The sequence below is a fragment of the Pseudophryne corroboree genome, chromosome 1, assembly GCF_028390025.1.
Source record: "Pseudophryne corroboree isolate aPseCor3 chromosome 1, aPseCor3.hap2, whole genome shotgun sequence".
In the NCBI taxonomy this organism is placed as follows: Eukaryota; Metazoa; Chordata; class Amphibia; order Anura; family Myobatrachidae; genus Pseudophryne; species Pseudophryne corroboree.
This window is the reverse complement of record NC_086444.1, coordinates 959,126,431-959,146,922: the sequence shown is the minus strand read 5'-3', so window position 1 is coordinate 959,146,922 and position 20,492 is coordinate 959,126,431. Positions and strand designations below refer to the sequence as shown.

Sequence of the window (20,492 nt, the reverse complement as noted above, 5' to 3'; positions counted from 1 at the left end):
AGTTCAGTGCTTGTCGTTCCTGATTTGACGTCACAAACACTCCCAGCGTTCGCCCAGACACTCCTCCGTTTCTCCGGCCACTCCTGCGTTTTTTCCGGAAACGGTAGCGTTTTTTCCCACACGCCCATAAAACGGCCTGTTTCCGCCCGGTAACACCCATTTCCTGTCATTTACATTACGATCGCCAGAACGATGAAAAAGCCGTGAGTAAAATTACTATGTGCATAGCAAATTTACTTGGCGCAGTCGCAGTGCGGACATTGCGCATGCGCATTAAGCGGAAAATCGCTGCAATGCGAAGATTTTTACCGAGCGAACAACTCGGAATGAGGGCCATTATTTACATCAGACCACACAGTTGTGCCCTTTCTAGATGTTACGCCACAAAGTAGTACATCTTATACACATAATGCCACACATTAGTAATGCCTTTATACACATAATACACATAATACCACACAGTAATGCCCCTTACACATATGATACACATTATTACTGCCCTTATACACATAATGGCCCTTGCACATATGCCGCACTTAGTAATGCATTTTGTATGCAGATAGAGCTGCAGTCACACACAGAATATAGGCATGCTGCATATCATTTTAATCAGCAGAAGCTGCTTGTGCCCCTAGGCATTCCAAATGCCATGGGCATTTGCCTAGTTTGCCTATGCCTAGGTCCGGCTCTGTCTTGGGGATTGATAAATAGCACAGTGATAAAGTACCAGCCAACCAGATCCTAACTGTCATTTTTCAAACACAGCCTGTAACATGGCAGTTAGTAGCTGATTGGTTGGTACTTTATCGGCATGCTATTTATCACTCTCCAAGGCTTGATAAATGGAGGCCTTAATGAGGTCTCTGACCTTACTCCCTTTTTCCTGCACATATCACTGTTATACAGTATTTAAGGAAAGGAAGGACATTACCCAGTGTTATAGATACAGACTCATCTCCCTACTACACATTGATTTGAAGCTTTCTGAAATATGTATGGCTAACTGTCTGAAACTTCCCTTACCAATTTTGGAACATTCTGTCCAGGTGGGTTTTATTCCTAGTCATGAGGCTTGGGGCAAAGCCATAAAGATTGTGTATTTGATTCAGATGATATCCTGTTCTGATACCCTGGCTATGATTCTCTTGACATGTGCAGAGAAAGCATGTGATATAACGGACTGGGACTTTTTATGTGTCTGCATGAACATCTGGGTCTGGGTCAGGTTGGACACCAGAGGATTTGTGCCCCCTACATCACCACTTTAGTTCTCATCAGGTTTAATTGGGACGTGTCAAACCCCTTTCTGATTTTCAGTGGAGGACAGAGAATACAAGTTGGCCTTCTTTACAGATGACCTGCCAATAGTGACTTGCCACATGGAGTCCATTTCTCTGCAAATTTCTGCATTTGGGTGAACGCTCTAATTTTAAATTCAAGTTATCCAAGTTGGTGAATCTCAGTCTTACAATGGGCCTGATTCAGAGCTGCATACACTGCCAATGGTTCACATAGTTGATTGATTTTTTGCTACTGTGCATGTGCAAAAATCCACTGAGTGAGTGTACAAATGCGCTGCTGCAATTGAGACGTATGGTATCAGAAATGTCTTGGAAAAATGATGGGCATTTCTGGGCAGATACTATGAGGTGGCTTAGTATACACATGCAAATTATGTGTCTTATATGTTTACTATAGGAGTGTCAATGATGGTACAACTGATGGTGTTGGCTAAAGATGCATCTAAATATGCACCAATCAGGATTTCAACGCCGATGGACACTGACATTGGGCGTCTCAGTCCTTGCACATTTAGACAAATGGATGTACACCATGGAGGGGCTTTGTAGCAGCATTTGCATAATGTCCCAGATGGGCAATTGCCAAAAGATGCCGCTGTGACCACACCTGTATCAACCTCTGAATCAGTTCCAGAGAAAACTGCGTTCCTGCAAAGTACCTCCATGTTTACAGTATGTGGCACTTATCTGAGATCAAATATCTTGGGATATGGTTGATACAGTACTTCTAAAGGATATTACATTTTATTCTTTATTTTATTCACATTTACCATTTCCGGTTCCTGGTAGAATTATACCAATTCCATGAAATCCACCATCTAGTCCTATTCCAGTCTCTTGATAATATTGTTGTGGAAAAATGGTTTAATTATCTTTACATCCAAAAATTGGAGAGACTTTCTGAGAATCATCCTGGTGGATTTACATCATGTAATTGATCCTGGTCATTCAAACATCTGACAATTTTTTATGATTTTTTTTTAGGAACTTCATGATATGAACTAATAAGTGTACTTCACTTGATTTGTTTCCTTTGCCCTTAAAGGACTTCCCCATCATTAGTATATCTGTGTTCTGATTTCTGTTGATTAGCATTTTTTAAATTTTTCTGAAGCTGCATTTGGTTTTGGAGCACTTCATATAGGTGTCAAATTGTTTTAGATGAATTTGGTAGAATTGACAGCAATATGATTGAAACTTGAAACACTTTCATAGGTAAGATAGCAGAATAACAATTGTAGCTTTAGATGGGGATAACTGATACTGGATACAGGCATTTTACTAGTTCTTGGCTGTTGTCAGTTGATAATTATAGTTGCTGGCTCTGAGCAGTTGGTGATCAAAGGCACTGTTCTAGATCCTAGCTCCAGGCTTTTTTACTTTTGCTCCCAGCTCAGAATCAGTCCCACAAGATTCATTCCTGGTTCTCATAGTTTGGTGTTAACAGGCACTATGCTAGTTCCCAATTGATTGTTACAGAGCTATCTCCAGGAAGTTTATACCCCTTTTCCACTAGCTCAAAAAACACGGGTAAATGCACGGGGGCGCGCATTTACCCGTGTTTTTTGCAAGTGGAAAAGGGTAAACCCGGATCAAGTGACCCGTGAATCCTACCCGGCTATTTACCTGGGTAGGACACGGGACTGATCCGGGTAGGGTTGTAGTGTAAACGGGAGCCATGTCGATGCGGCACGGCTTCCATTTACACTGTATGGAAGGGCGGCGCTGGGAGATCATGTGCTCTTCCTGCGCCGCCCCTGCCGCGTCACTAGAAGCGTCACCAACCCGGCATATGCCGGGTTGTGACTGCTGATGGGAAAGGGGCCGAGCACGGGTCGCAGCAGGGGGCAGCTCCCGTGTCAGGCTCCCGGCTGCGACCCGTGCTCGTAAGTGGAAAAGGGGTAAGAGAGGAGCAGAAGAACACAGGAAAGCATTCAAAGACACTGGCTGAAAAAATGGCTCTTGGTACCACAGAACACCCACAGGCCTAGGTATTATAGAGTCATACATTCTACTTCACTTGCATAGATTACTGTGGGGTAGAAGGCTGTTGTCTTTGTCAATTTAAAGCCATGTGAAAACTAAGTAAGTTTTGCTCTGAAGTGGATATTGTTTTAAATATAAAAAGTAATGCACCTAACAAGAGATGCTAGAAAATCATGGCTTATATATCCTTAATCTTGTTCAATAGGCCTTACCAAACAGTGGATAACAATACCTCTATCAGTTGGAGTACCACAAGGCACAGTCTTAGGTCCTTATGTTGTATGACGAAAAAAATTGCTACCTAAAAAAAAATCCATAACTTAATAATTACTGTACATGTTCCCTCATTCATGTGTTGACCCAGCTTAGTCCAATAGAACACATTCTGAATGCATTTCCAAAGAGACATGGCCACAATGTTAGTCAATACCAGATAGTCCAGCTAAGTCAGTGGTTCTCAAACTGTGTGCCTAGACACCCTGGGTTGCTTCAGGACACTTGCAATGGTGCCTCGGGTTGGTGGTCCAGGACCAAATCAAATTATTTATGGTCAATGTAATAGGCAAAAGCAGTGCTGGTGGCTGTCAATCATATAATATATCTGGACAAACAGAAACAAATCTTGTCCCTCACCACAAAACTGAACCTAAGGAAGACATATAATCAAAATTGACTTAATTTAATATTTATTTCTATATTTATCAATAAGAATCTTTAGGCCTAGGGGGGCCGTGAAAAAAAATCTGATACTCTATGGTGCCATGATTATAAAAAGTTTGGCAACTACTAAGCTAAGTAATAGCTGAACATTCAGTGAGAGGCTTTGTCTTATCTTCAATATAAGACAAAGACAATCAGGTCCTCCCTAGCTCCGGATTATCTGGGTGTTAAATTGGAGATAAGACAAAACCCCTGATTGTTTGTCCAGCTACTGTATTTACTAATTGGACTGACAATTATATATATATATTTTTTTTAAAGGGGCAATCTTTTTAAATAAACTTTTTATTCAGTTGATCACAGTATGATACAATAACCACAATTTGCCAGAGTCACAATTTTAAACAACAGTATGACTAGCAGTAGGTCTCAAAATATACTGCTGAGTGATCCATTTTTAGGAGTATTAGAAGGGTGAGGAAGGTTTCCTCGTATGCAATGGTGTGGCAATCCGTTAAAAAAACAAAGAAAAAGACAGAAAAGGAAAGGAAATAAGAAAAGAAATAAAAGAACCTGTGGGGTGGAGCCTCGAGCTGTAGACTATTAATAAGGAACTGATCAAAAACAAGAAAAGAAGACTCTTTTTTGGGCACACGCTTTAAAACTTAGATAGTATAATAAAGATATTGATACAATTTAACTTTTATTAAAGATAATGTATAGATATACCCTGAAGAGAAAAAAAAGGTGTCAACATACAACACTTATAGAGCAAAAGGGGGTCAATGTGATTAATACATTTTTTTAAATTCCTCTGATTTACACTTTAAACATATATAGCGCACACACTGTCAGAGAAAATAGTTATCACAACAGACCCCAGGCGAGGTCCGACTCCTACTTGACTTCTATTACATTGCATGATGTCTGGATGGCATGATGACAGATTGTATGGATTCCCAAGATGAAAGTTATAGAAGGTGGATCTGCTGTCAGTATTAGGCACAGAGTCAAATGATGCCCCAATTCCTACAACAATTGGTATTCCCAGGAGGTCTCCAATCCGGGTACTAACCAAGCCCAGCACTGCTTAGCTTCCAAGATCGGATGGCATTGGGCGTTGACAGACAAAAAGCCACCATACAAAAAGACCATCTTCATAAGTGATCAAGCCCATGCAGCGGGTGAAATGTGTTTTCAGTACCTCCACTGACTTCACTTACCCAGCATCCCTGTGCAACCCATACAGCCTGCAGTATCCTATACACAGGTAGTACCTGGCTGGCAACAAAGGGGAAATAACTTTTTGTTCTTGGTGCAGACAGGTATTCTCTAAATCATATACATATTTGCTATTGACAGTGCACATGCATGGCATAATTACTCTCTGATAACCCCAGGTGGGGTTGCAATCAAAATTTGTGGGCTAATGCATAAAAACTGTGAATACTGTTATATGACACAGGAGCTGATGGGTTCTTTCACTATGTATGAAGAATTGTTTTGTCTCTTGCAGGTCCGGCGCTACCCTCTCAGCAAAGGGATGCAGTGCACGTAGGCACCAGGCAGGAGAGGATGGCCAGCAATGGCCAGCCAGACTTCCTTTTGGTAAGAAAATGTAAAGAGAGTGAGTGAGCTTGAGAAAGTGTGTGTGTGTGTGTGTGTGTGTGTGTGTGTGTGTATCTATGTGTGTGTGTAAGTGTATCTATGTGTGTGTGTATGTGTGTATCTGTGTGTGTGTGTGTGTGTGTGTGTGTGTGACTGTGTATCTGTGTGACTGGGTGGGCAAAATGTGTGTAGGTGACAGTACCACAGGCAGAATTTTGTAAAAGCGGCACTACCACAGGTAGAATTTTGTATAAGTGGCACTACCACAGGTGGAATTTTGTATAAGCAGCACTACCACAGGCGGAATTTTGTAGAAGTGGCACTACCACAGGTGGAATTTTGTATAAGCGGCACTACCACAGGCAGAATTTTGTATAAGTGGCACTACCACAGGCGAAAATTTGTATAAGTGGCACTACCACAGGTGGAAATTTGTATAAGCGGTACTACCACAGGTGGAATTTTGTATAAGCGGCACTACCACAGATGGAATTATGTATAAGCGGCACTACCACAGGTGGAATTTTGTATAAGCGGCACTACCACAGGCGGAATTTTGTGTAAGCGGCACTACCATAGGTGGAATTTTGTATAAGCGGCACTACCACAGGTGGAATTTTGTGTAAGCGGCACTACTACATGGGGGATTTTGTGTATAAAAAGCACTACTACGTGCGGTGTTATGTGAATAAGATTGTGCTACAGTAGCGTAATTTGAAATGGGGGGTTCTATTGTGTGGCCATGCCCCTTTCGTGTAAGACCACACTCCTTTTTCGGTGTGCACCAAAGGCGCGCACTGTCCCTTTGTAAAGTATGGGAGGGCGCAAATGTATAGTTTGCAGGGGGGGTGCTGAACGCCCTAGCACTGGCCCTGGTCTCTTGTCATCTGTAAGTCTATATATTTACCTCTTGAGATGGTCTTTTTGTCTGGTGGCTTGGTATCTAGGACATTTACAAATTAGTGATTCCTGCAATAGTGAGTAATACTTGCCCATTTATTGGATTCTTTTGAATCTCTTTATAAATCTATGTAGCCACTATTCCTTATACTGTATCTCTAACAGACTCTCATCACTGATTCAGGGGCAGAACACCACAGTTTACCGTAATTTCTGACCCCTGTCTAACATGGACAGCAAATCCGTTCTATACTTACTTCTATTTTTTTCTAAGGTCTAGACTTATAGTCCTATAAGAATTGTCCATTTCTTGCACTTCTCCGAGACTCTCACTAGTGATACCTGAGTCATCACAAGTTATACTACTATCATATCACACTCTCAATGCCCAATACCGTTCAATCTTGGAAGCTAAGCAGTGCTGGACTTGCTTAGTACCTGGATTGGAGACCTCCTGGGAATAGCAAGTGTTGTAGGAATTGGGGCATCATTTGACTCTGTGCCTAACACTGACAGCAGATCCACCTTCTATAACTTCCTTCTAAGTTTTACTTTCATCTTGGGAATCCATACAATCTGTCATCATGCCATCCAAACATCATGTGATGTAATACTGTATAAATGTACAGAGTGAAGTCAAGTAGGAGTCGCACCTGGCCTGGGTTCTGTAGTGATAACTCTATTCTCTGACACTATGTGCACTATATACTGTATGTTTAAAGTGTAAATCAGAGGAATTTGAAATATTTTAATAATCACATTGACCCTCCTTTTTGACTCTATAAGTGTTGTATATTGACACCTTGTTTTCTCTTCAGGGTATAGCTACACATTATCTTTAATAAACGTAACATTTTATCGATATCTTTATTATACTATCTAAGTTTCAAAGAGTGCGCCCAAAAAAGAGTCTTCTTTTCTTTTTTTGATCACTTAGTTATTTCTACTGAGTCAGGATGCACCACCTAATACAGAATCAAGGTATATATACTAGAGATGAGCGGGTTCGGTTCCTCGGAATCCGAACCCGCCCGAACTTCAGTTTTTTTTACACGGGTCCGAGCGACTCGGATCTTCCCGCCTTGCTCGGTTAACCCGAGCGCGCCCGAACGTCATCATCACGCTGCCGGATTCTCGCGAGGCTCGGATTCTATCGAGAGACTCGGATTCTATATAAGGAGCCGCGCGTCGCCGCCATTTTCACATTGAGATTCATAGGGAGAGGACGTGGCTGGCGTCCTCTCCGTTTATAGAGATTCGAGAAGAGAGTGAGACAGAGAGAGACACAGTAGTAATTTTGGGGAGCATTAGGAGGAGTACTACTACTACTAGTACTTGTTGAAGTGATATAGTGTGACTGTATTATCTGACTTGTGGGGGGAGACACTGACAGTGGGGAGCAGTTAGAGTCTGAGAGCAGGACTCAGGACTCAGGAGTACATATAACGTACAGTGCACACTTTTGCTGCCAGAGTGCCACACTGCCATTGTTTGTGACCACACTGACCACCAGTATAATATATATTGTGATTGTCTGCTTAGGACTCAGGAGTACTACTTGCAAGTTGCTGATAGTGTGACCAGTGACCTGACCACCAGTTTAATAATCACCACCAGTTTATGAGTTTAATATATATATATATATATATATATATAATTGTATATAATATATATATAATATTGTATACCACCTAGCACCTACCCGTGTTTTTTTTTTTTCTTTCTTCTTTATACATACTACTATAGTAGCTTACTGTAGCAGTCTGCGGTGCTGCTGAGCTGACAGTGTCCAGCAGGTCCGTCATCAGTCACTACATAATAAATATATATACCTGTCCGGCTGCAGTACTAGTGATATTATATAATTATATATATATATATATTGATTTCATCTCATTATCATCCAGTCTATATTATCAGCAGACACAGTACGTTAGTCCACGGCTGTAGCTACCTCTGTGTCGGCACTCGGCAGTCCATCCATAATTGTATACCACCTACCCGTGTTTTTTTTTTTTTTTCTTTCTTCTTTATACATACTACTATAGTAGCTTACTGTAACAGTCTGCGGTGCTGCTGAGCTGACAGTGTCCAGCAGGTCCGTCATCAGTCATTACATAATAAATATATATACCTGTCCGGCTGCAGTACTAGTGATATTATATATACATATATATTGATTTCATCTCATTATCATCCAGTCTATATTATCAGCAGACACAGTACGTTAGTCCACGGCTGTAGCTACCTCTGTGTCGGCACTCGGCAGTCCATCCATAATTGTATACCACCTACCCGTGGTTTTTTTTTTTCTTTCTTCTTTATACATACTACTATAGTAGCTTACTGTAGCAGTCTGCGGTGCTGCTGAGCTGACAGTGTCCAGCAGGTCCGTCATCAGTCATTACATAATAAATATATATACCTGTCCGGCTGCAGTACTAGTGATATTATATATACATATATATTGATTTCATCTCATTATCATCCAGTATATATTATCAGCAGACACAGTACGGTAGTCCACGGCTGTAGATACCTCTGTGTCGGCACTCGGCAGCCCATCCATAATTGTATACCACCTACCCGTGTTTTTTTTTTTCTTTCTTCTTTATACATACTACTATAGTAGCTTACTGTAGCAGTCTGCGGTGCTGCTGAGCTGACAGTGTCCAGCAGGTCCGTCATCAGTCATTACATAATAAATATATATACCTGTCCGGCTGCAGTACTAGTGATATTATATATACATATATATTGATTTCATCTCATTATCATCCAGTCTGTATTATCAGCAGACACAGTACGTTAGTCCACGGCTGTAGCTACCTCTGTGTCGGCACTCGGCAGTCCATCCATAATTGTATACCACCTACCCGTGGTTTTTTTTTTTTCTTTCTTCTTTATACATACTACTATAGTAGCTTACTGTAGCAGTCTGCGGTGCTGCTGAGCTGACAGTGTCCAGCAGGTCCGTCATCAGTCATTACATAATAAATATATATACCTGTCCGGCTGCAGTACTAGTGATATTATATATACATATATATTGATTTCATCTCATTATCATCCAGTCTATATATCAGCAGACACAGTACGGTAGTCCACGGCTGTAGCTACCTCTGTGTCGGCACTCGGCAGTCCATCCATAATTGTATACCACCTACCCGTGGTTTTTTTTTTTCTTTCTTCTTTATACATACTACTATAGTAGCTTACTGTAGCAGCCTGCGGTGCTGCTGAGCTGACAGTGTCCAGCAGGTCCGTCATCAGTCATTACATAATAAATATATATACCTGTCCGGCTGCAGTACTAGTGATATTATATATACATATATATTGATTTCATCTCATTATCATCCAGTCTATATTAGCAGCAGACACAGTACGGTAGTCCACGGCTGTAGCTACCTCTGTGTCGGCACTCGGCAGTCCATCCATAAGTATACTAGTATCCATCCATCTCCATTGTTTACCTGAGGTGCCTTTTAGTTGTGCCTATTAAAATATGGAGAACAAAAATGTTGAGGTTCCAAAATTAGGGAAAGATCAAGATCCACTTCCACCTCGTGCTGAAGCTGCTGCCACTAGTCATGGCCGAGACGATGAAATGCCAGCAACGTCGTCTGCCAAGGCCGATGCCCAATGTCATAGTACAGAGCATGTAAAATCCAAAACACCAAATATCAGTAAAAAAAAGGACTCCAAAACCTAAAATAAAATTGTCGGAGGAGAAGCGTAAACTTGCCAATATGCCATTTACCACACGGAGTGGCAAGGAACGGCTGAGGCCCTGGCCTATGTTCATGGCTAGTGGTTCAGCTTCACATGAGGATGGAAGCACTCAGCCTCTCGCTAGAAAAATGAAAAGACTCAAGATGGCAAAAGCAGTAGCACCGCAAAGAACTGTGCGTTCTTCCAAATCCCAAATCCACAAGGAGAGTCCGACTCCAATTGTGTCGGTTGCGATGCCTGACCTTCCCAACACTGGACGTGAAGAGCATGCGCCTTCCACCATTTGCACGCCCCCTGCAAGTGCTGGAAGGAGCACCCGCAGTCGAGTTCCTGATAGTCAGATTGAAGATGTCAGTGTTGAAGTACACCAGGATGAGGAGGATATGGGTGTTGCTGGCGCTGGGGAGGAAATTGACCAGGAGGATTCTGATGGTGAGGTGGTTTGTTTAAGTCAGGCACCCGGGAAGACACCTGTTGTCCGTGGGAGGAATATGGCCATTGACATGCCTGGTGAAAATACCAAAAAAATCAGCTCTTCGGTGTGGAAGTATTTCAACAGAAATGCGGACAACAGGTGTCAAGCCGTGTGTTGCCTTTGTCAAGCTGTAATAAGTAGGGGTAAGGATGTTAACCACCTCGGAACATCCTCCCTTATACGTCACCTGCAGCGCATTCATAATAAGTCAGTGACAAGTTCAAAAACTTTGGGTGACAGCGGAAGCAGTCCACTGACCAGTAAATCCCTTCCTCTTGTAACCAAGCTCACGCAAACCACCCCACCAACTCCCTCAGTGTCAATTTCCTCCTTACCCAGGAATGCCAATAGTCCTGCAGGCCATGTCACTGGCAATTCTGACGAGTCCTCTCCTGCCTGGGATTCCTCCGATGCATCCTTGAGTGTAATGCCTACTGCTGCTGGCGCTGCTGTTGTTGCTGCTGGGAGTCGATCGTCATCCCAGAGGGGAAGTCGTAAGCCCACTTGTACTACTTCCAGTAAGCAATTGACTGTCCAACAGTCCTTTGCGATGAAGATGAAATATCACAGCAGTCATCCTGCTGCAAAGCGGATAACTGAGGCCTTGACAACTATGTTGGTGTTAGACGTGCGTCCGGTATCCGCCGTTAGTTCACAGGGAACTAGACAATTTCTTGAGGTAGTGTGCCCCCGTTACCAAATACCATCTAGGTTCCACTTCTCTAGGCAGGCGATACCGAGAATGTACACAGACCTCAGAAAAAGACTCACCAGTGTCCTAAAAAATGCAGTTGTACCCAATGTCCACTTAACCACGGACATGTGGACAAGTGGAGCAGGGCAGGGTCAGGACTATATGACTGTGACAGCCCACTGGGTAGATGTATGGACTCCCGCCGCAAGAACAGCAGCGGCGGCACCAGTAGCAGCATCTCGCAAACGCCAACTCTTTCCTAGGCAGGCTACGCTTTGTATCACCGCTTTCCAGAATACGCACACAGCTGAAAACCTCTTACGGCAACTGAGGAAGATCATCGCGGAATGGCTTACCCCAATTGGACTCTCCTGTGGATTTGTGGCATCGGACAACGCCAGCAATATTGTGTGTGCATTAAATATGGGCAAATTCCAGCACGTCCCATGTTTTGCACATACCTTGAATTTGGTGGTGCAGAATTTTTTAAAAAACGACAGGGGTGTGCAAGAGATGCTGTCGGTGGCCAGAAGAATTGCGGGACACTTTCGGCGTACAGGCACCACGTACAGAAGACTGGAGCACCACCAAAAACAACTGAACCTGCCCTGCCATCATCTTAAGCAAGAAGTGGTAACGAGGTGGAATTCAACCCTCTATATGCTTCAGAGGTTGGAGGAGCAGCAAAAGGCCATTCAAGCCTATACAATTCAGCACGATATAGGAGGTGGAATGCACCTGTCTCAAGCGCAGTGGAGAATGATTTCAACATTGTGCAAGGTTCTGATGCCCTTTGAACTTGCCACACGTGAAGTCAGTTCAGACACTGCCAGCCTGAGTCAGGTCATTCCCCTCATCAGGCTTTTGCAGAAGAAGCTGGAGACATTGAAGGAGGAGCTAACACGGAGCGATTCCGCTAGGCATGTGGGACTTGTGGATGGAGCCCTTAATTCGCTTAACAAGGATTCACGGGTGGTCAATCTGTTGAAATCAGAGCACTACATTTTGGCCACCATGCTCGATCCTAGATTTAAAGCCTACCTTGGATCTCTCTTTCCGGCAGACACAAGTCTGCTGGGGTTCAAAGACCTGCTGGTGAGAAAATTGTCAAGTCAAGCGGAACGCGACCTGTCAACATCTCCTCCTTCACATTCTCCCGCAACTGGGGGTGCGAGGAAAAGGCTCAGAATTCCGAGCCCACCCGCTGGCGGTGATGCAGGGCAGTCTGGAGCGACTGCTGATGCTGACATCTGGTCCGGACTGAAGGACCTGACAACGATTACGGACATGTCGTCTACTGTCACTGCATATGATTCTCTCACCATTGAAAGAATGGTGGAGGATTATATGAGTGACCGCATCCAAGTAGGCACGTCACACAGTCCGTACTTATACTGGCAGGAAAAAGAGGCAATTTGGAGGCCCTTGCACAAACTGGCTTTATTCTACCTAAGTTGCCCTCCCACAAGTGTGTACTCCGAAAGAGTGTTTAGTGCCGCCGCTCACCTTGTCAGCAATCGGCGTACGAGGTTACATCCAGAAAATGTGGAGAAGATGATGTTCATTAAAATGAATTATAATCAATTCCTCCGTGGAGACATTGACCAGCAGCAATTGCCTCCACAAAGTACACAGGGAGCTGAGATGGTGGATTCCAGTGGGGACGAATTGATAATCTGTGAGGAGGGGGATGTACACGGTGATATATCGGAGGATGATGATGAGGTGGACATCTTGCCTCTGTAGAGCCAGTTTGTGCAAGGAGAGATTAATTGCTTCTTTTTTGGTGGGGGTCCAAACCAACCCGTCATTTCAGTCACAGTCGTGTGGCAGACCCTGTCACTGAAATGATGGGTTGGTTAAAGTGTGCATGTCCTGTTTATACAACATAAGGGTGGGTGGCAGGGCCCAAGGACAATTCCATCTTGCACCTCTTTTTTCTTTAATTTTTCTTTGCGTCATGTGCTGTTTGGGGAGTATTTTTTGGAAGGGCCATCCTGCGTGACACTGCAGTGCCACTCCTAGATGGGCCCGGTGTTTGTGTCGGCCACTAGGGTCGCTTATCTTACTCACACAGCTACCTCATTGCGCCTCTTTTTTTCTTTGCGTCATGTGCTGTTTGGGGAGGGTTTTTTGGAAGGGCCATCCTGCGTGACACTGCAGTGCCACTCCTAGATGGGCCCGGTGTTTGTGTTGGCCACTAGGGTCGCTTATCTTACTCACACAGCTACCTCATTGCGCCTCTTTTTTTCTTTGCGTCATGTGCTGTTTGGGGAGGGTTTTTTGGAAGGGCCATCCTGCGTGACACTGCAGTGCCACTCCTAGATGGGCCCGGTGTTTGTGTCGGCCACTAGGGTCGCTTATCTTACTCACACAGCTACCTCATTGCGCCTCTTTTTTTCTTTGCATCATGTGCTGTTTGGGGAGGGTTTTTTGGAAGGGCCATCCTGCGTGACACTGCAGTGCCACTCCTAGATGGGCCCGGTGTTTGTGTTGGCCACTAGGGTCGCTTATCTTACTCACACAGCTACCTCATTGCGCCTCTTTTTTTCTTTGCGTCATGTGCTGTTTGGGGAGGGTTTTTTGGAAGGGCCATCCTGCGTGACACTGCAGTGCCACTCCTAGATGGGCCCGGTGTTTGTGTCGGCCACTAGGGTCGCTTATCTTACTCACACAGCTACCTCATTGCGCCTCTTTTTTTCTTTGCATCATGTGCTGTTTGGGGAGGGTTTTTTGGAAGGGACATCCTGCGTGACACTGCAGTGCCACTCCTAGATGGGCCCGGTGTTTGTGTCGGCCACTAGGGTCGCTTATCTTACTCACACAGCTACCTCATTGCGCCTCTTTTTTTCTTTGCGTCATGTGCTGTTTGGGGAGGGTTTTTTGGAAGGGACATCCTGCGTGACACTGCAGTGACACTCCTAGATGGGCCAGGTGTTTGTGTCGGCCACTAGGGTCGCTTATCTTACTCACACAGCTACCTCATTGCGCCTCTTTTTTTCTTTGCGTCATGTGCTGTTTGGGGAGGGTTTTTTGGAAGGGACATCCTGCGTGACACTGCAGTGCCACTCCTAGATGGGCCCGGTGTTTGTGTCAGCCACTAGGGTCGCTTATCTTACTCACACAGCTACCTCATTGCGCCTCTTTTTTTCTTTGCGTCATGTGCTGTTTGGGGAGGGTTTTTTGGAAGGGACATCCTGCGTGACACTGCAGTGCCACTCCTAGATGGGCCAGGTGTTTGTGTCGGCCACTAGGGTCGCTTATCTTACTCACACAGCTACCTCATTGCGCCTCTTTTTTTCTTTGCGTCATGTGCTGTTTGGGGAGGGTTTTTTGGAAGGGCCATCCTGCGTGACACTGCAGTGACACTCCTAGATGGGCCAGGTGTTTGTGTCGGCCACTAGGGTCGCTTATCTTACTCACACAGCTACCTCATTGCGCCTCTTTTTTTCTTTGCGTCATGTGCTGTTTGGGGAGGGTTTTTTGGAAGGGCCATCCTGCGTGACACTGCAGTGCCACTCCTAGATGGGCCAGGTGTTTGTGTCGGCCACTAGGGTCGCTTAGCTTAGTCATCCAGCGACCTCGGTGCAAATTTTAGGACTAAAAATAATATTGTGAGGTGTGAGGTATTCAGAATAGACTGAAAATGAGTGGAAATTATGGTTTTTGAGGTTAATAATACTTTGGGATCAAAATGACCCCCAAATTCTATGATTTAAGCTGTTTTTTAGTGTTTTTTGAAAAAAACACCCGAATCCAAAACACACCCGAATCCGACAAAAAAAATTCGGTGAGGGTTTGCCAAAACGCGGTCGAACCCAAAACACGGCCGCGGAACCGAACCCAAAACCAAAACACAAAACCCGAAAAATTTCAAGTGCACATCTCTAATATATACCATTGGATTTGTTATCTAGGTTTGCTGATATTTTGTTACAATTATCGACTGATGCTGAATCCAACATATTTACCCCCACGACTATTAATAAGGTTAATGAAAGTGGAACATGATCGAAGAAACGCAGATGGGCCATTTTGGGAAACTAGCCAGGGACTCCATTGGACAGACAATTTTTATATCATTTTGCGGCTCAGACAGGAAAGGATTTGATGCTGAATATACAGGTAGGATTGTTGCCAGAGGCATCTCTATTCTGTATTGATTTTTTGCTGTGTGTTTGGTGGCAACTTGGTAGCATCCACTCTTATTACATCCACTGATTTGTATTCACAACCCTCAAATAACGGTGACAGCAATTTGAAGAAACTCTTGTTTTAAAACAGCAGTTTTCTGGTGGTTTATTTGTCATTTTAACCTCTGTAAAATCATTGTATTAAACAAAATCACACTCCATTGCATTCCACATTGTGTGTCTATAGAGAACATCTTCAGAAGCAGCACAGAGAATCAGTTGGGACCTCTATGACATCCATCATTTGATTAGAGCATTTTCTAACACATTACATGTCCAAAAAGAATGAAATGTGCAAAAGGATTTTTTTTTTGTGTGAGCTAATTAGCGAGTAAGGTACTGTAGTTGAAAATTCTCCCAGGCAAAAGACAAAAAAAAGTGTGCATAGCAAACAGAAGCAAGTGAGATATAAACAATGTAGTTGAAAAGTCTCTCATGTGCATTGCTTACAATACGCAGATGACCCACTAATAAATAAAAGTCCAGACAAAGAAAGTCCAGCAGCAATAAACACAGTACGGATGGAAGCCAAGGGAGCAGAGAGCTGTGTGTAGTCACAAATCAAATGTTCAGTAAACAGGAACACAGGTGAGTTGCTGAAATGTTAGATTGGGTTATATGGGCTAAACAAAGGGATTCCCATGCAAAGGTTTATACTCTATAGTTTACTAATTGTTTTATTAGAATCAGCTGGGAGTCGTGAGAAATACACTGAACATGCTCAATTTGAAAACAGTACGATATTGCTCTTGCAGTCTATATTTGCAACTCTGCATGCCCATAGAGTCTATTACAGTCTTCTAGATTGGCTTAATGTTTTTTTAAATAGTAAAAAAAAAGCCCAAAAAGATTCAAGTAGGCAACAAAATGTCAGTGAAGCGTCTGTATCTTTTTCCAAACCCAGAGTTCCCAAACGTCACCGTTATATTCCAGGTTTTAAGGATTTCTATGCCTGGACGCGGTGGGCAAGCCGTTACTTATGGCCATAACTATGTGAAGAACCTCGCTCAAAATGCAAAATTTTATTGCAATGGTTATTATTAATAAATTGGTAGTGTTTGAATTGTGCAGCTGCAACCTTGTCTTTGTATGCAGTAGTACTGAAAGGTCTCTGCAGGGTCGCACCTCTCTTTACCGGTGTGCACCCCAGGAACCCTCCCCTGTATTTCTATGGCTGAGTCCAGATAGTTAAATCAAATTGACTGAGGTCACCTATGCTTAAGCATGAGTCTTATTAAAACCTGGAGAGTAATGGTTAAGTTTAGGAACCTCTGACCTAACCAAATAGTGTAGCGACTTCCCTGATGCTATTGGTGATGATCACATGAGATGGGAAGCACCCACAAGGTGTTACTAGACTTTAATGAAGGACCGACTGATGCTCATAGGCAGGGGCCATCTCTTCCATTGGGCTGCATGGGCTGTTGCCAAGGGGCACCAGGATTCTATTGGTCCATGGGTGATATCCCTACCCCCCTTGGGTGATGGGCAGCTGCGCTGGCCTCTGTGGGTCGTCCCCTCTGGCGCAGTGCTACATAGACAGCAGCAGCAGTGATAGTGGGTGATCCCAGTTTGCAGCTGCAGCATCATAAAAGGAGTGGGGACTGGTGCTGTTGCCCAGGAGCAGCAACACACAGCACAGTTATCACAGCCAGCCAGAGATGGGGTTTCCAGCAGTTCTTAGCTGTGGCACTCAGTCGGGGGGCTAGAGAGGAAGCCAACATGATTGACAAGGGGTGAAGGGGTGAGCATCAGCTGGAGGAAGGAGTTGGAGAGTGAGCAAGTACTAATCGGAGGGCTACTGGTTGAAGACTTCTGATGTCTGTAGCAGCACATTACACTTCAGACAGACATGGCCAAAGTCGCCGCTAGTGACAGAGAGAAACTGTATTCTGCATAAGTAAATTAGTACAGGCCAGATTAGACAGGGTCACTAAGTACAGATACAGTAATACACATTGCTTAGAGTCGTGGTGACTACCTAACAAGGAAGCAATGTGATTACACAAGATTTATAGCTGAGCAGTAGAGATTGACATATTCTTCCCATGAACACATATTTTTTTAAAAGAGAAACTATAGTATAATCAGGATAGCCGAACAGCTGGGCCAATATCAAGCTGCACCCCAGGAACCCTCCCCTGTATTTCTATGCCTGAGTCCAGATAGTTAAATCAAATTGACTGAGGTCACCTATGCTTAAGCATGGGTCTTGTTAAAACCTGGAAAATAATGGTTAAGTTTGGGAACCTCTGACCTAACCAAATAGTGTAGTGATATCCCTGATGCTATTGGTGATGATCACATGAGATGGAAAGCATCCACAAAGTTGTTACTAGACTTTAATGAAGGACCGACTGATGCTCATAGGCAGGGGCCATCTCTTCCATTGGGCTTCATGGGCAGTTGCCAAGGGGCACCAGGATTTTATTGGTCCATGACTGATATCCCTACCCCCCTCGGCTGATGGGCAGCTGCGCTGGCCTCTGTGGGTTATCCCCTCTGGCGCAGTGCTACATAGACAGAAACATTTATTTACAAATGTCTATGTGGAGATGTGTCCTGTTCCCCAGGACACATCCCAGCTACAGCACGCATGGGGATCTGTGTCCCCTGTGGGAGGGCATCTCTGACAGCGCTGGGACAGCTTGTCTGTCCCTAGCGCCTGTCAGTGTGCAGGAGCGGTGGGTGTCCGGTGCAGGGATTACCATTTTCCCTGTACCGGACCGGAGGCTGCGGAGGCGTTCAAATGTTGGCGGAGCGGCGGCCAATCGGGCGCGACGAGCCAATCGGCGCTCGCCGCGTCATAGGCCCCGCCCCCGGCATCTGACGTCAGACGCCGGGCGGGAGCCGAAGAGGTCGGGCACGCGGAGGAGCGCGAAAGAAGACGCCGGGCGGGAGCCGAAGAGGTCGGGCGCGTGGAAGAGCGCTGAAGAGCTCCGGTGGCCGCGGAAGAGGCCAGAAGACTCCAGGCTCCGAGAAGAAGATGTCCAGCGGCGGCTGGACGCGGAGAAGAGATGGCGGCGCTGCTGGCCAGGACAGGTCAGCGGCAGAAGAGGGTGCCGGAGACCCCCGGATCAGGTGAGGCCTCAGTGAGGCTACTCTCACCCCCTCCCCTTTTCCTCCCTAGACCATCAGGGACGGGCATTAGGCCCGGGGGCACAGTTCAGGCACTAGGCCTGTGGCGCAGATAGGAACTTGGGGGTCACGATTAGGTTTGGTGGTTTGGGCGTTAGGCCCAAGCCACCTAAACGGCGCAGTAGACGGGCATTAGGCCCGAGCAGCAATCCAGGCAATAGGCCTGTGGGGCATTAGAGGGCATTAGGCCCTAGTTCAATTTGGGCGGCCGCTAGGTACATATAAGGTGACCCTGGGCACTAGGCCCAGGTCACCCAACGGGCAACAAGTTAGGCGGGCGCTAGGCCCGTGGGTGAAGTCAGGCCTCCGGCCTGTGTGCAGTCAGGGGGCGCTAGGGCCAGTGAATAAGTGCCCCCCCCCCCCCGAGGTGAATAAAGGTGGCACTGGGCACTAGGCCCAGGCCACCCCGAGGTGTTTAGGTAGGCAGATCCGCTCGGCCTGAGCCCCTGAGAAGAAAGTGCGGGAGGTGGGTGAGTTGTGCGGCCCCCACTACTGGGTGTTCTGAGTCGGGTACTTAAAGGGACAGCACCGTGGGATCTTGTAATCCGATATTGTGATGTATGTTGTTACCGTGCAGGGCAAAATGTTTGTTTGTTTTAAGTTTGTGCATAGTTGTGCATCACCCACATGAGCTAGTTTGAGGGCTCTGTTTATGTAGCTAGTGTAGCGGACGCACACTAGGGTAGTTCTTGGCCCTGCATGGCTGTTTTCTCTTTACCTCCTTACAGGGACCTGTAAGTGGAGAAGATCGGAGTGCAAGACTTGTAACGGTGAGTAGCATCTGTGTACGTTTGTCCCTTGTCTGTCCCCGAGCGCCGGAATAGGGATTGCTCACGGACGTGAGAATCCCCTTCATCACACTACGCGCGCGAGTGCGAGTGTGTGAAACCTGGGTGGCTGAGGCTTTGTGCCAGTGATGACCTTTCACCCAACCGGTGAAGGTCACCGTCACCCCTGGGGTATCCCCTTTTCCGGTGGAAGAAGGGTTGATACCCCCCTTAAGGTAGACTATTTTCTCCTCAGCTCGGTCGTCGGTCAGCTCCGAGAGGGAATCGCCGTGTCCGGATCCGACTGAAGATTGCCATGTCCGTTGAAGGTTCCGGTACCTGAAGGTGAGAGAGAGCGGCGCCTGGTGAGTACCGAAACTACACCTGCACGGCAGCAGGCACCACCACGCGCACCGCCGCCCTCTTACATCTACACCACATACATTATTGCAAAACCAGATATGTAATCCCTAGCCATCACTAAGAGCATATGTCTAAAAAAAAAGAAAAGCACATTGTAAGGGTGGTATTTTCAGATCATAAAGGTAGTTAGCTAAATGTATATTCTTCCTCACTTATAATTATTAATTTATATAATTGAAAATAAAACCTACGGTACATAGAAGAAAAAATGATTTAGAGTGTTTCTCACATCTTGTCTGGAGCTATTTTCAGCCAGATGACCGGATTTAGTTTGATTTTTTAATAAGAATTAATGGAAATTAAAGAGGATTTATTGACTGTTGACAGATGGCTGGAGGATTTTGTGGAGGTGTCATGCATTTGTAAAGAGTGATGTCAAACTCTGCCTCTAGAAATGTTAGCTGAGGAATAAATCAGGTACTTTTTACTTGATTAATTTAAAAGGAAAACGGCAAATAACTTTATATTTTAATTATTGTTTTGGTATTTCAGTGTAGTTTATTGTGACTCTAAAGGATGTCTTCTATATGTTATAGGCCTAGACATACTGTAGTACAGAATGCCTGGATTCAACAATTTGCCTGTAAAAAATAGATAATATTAAACTGAGTT

General features: G+C 44.9%; 1 protein-coding gene and 1 pseudogene across 2 annotated transcripts in view; one reads left to right on the top strand and one right to left on the bottom strand.

The window, feature by feature from the left end:
• FSTL5 (follistatin like 5) overlaps window positions 1–20,492 on the bottom strand; it is a 1,009,581-nt gene that overhangs the window by 464,528 nt on the left and 524,561 nt on the right. The gene's annotated exons all lie outside the window — the stretch shown is intronic.
• LOC134948642 (5S ribosomal RNA) lies at window positions 6,816–6,934 on the top strand (annotated as a pseudogene).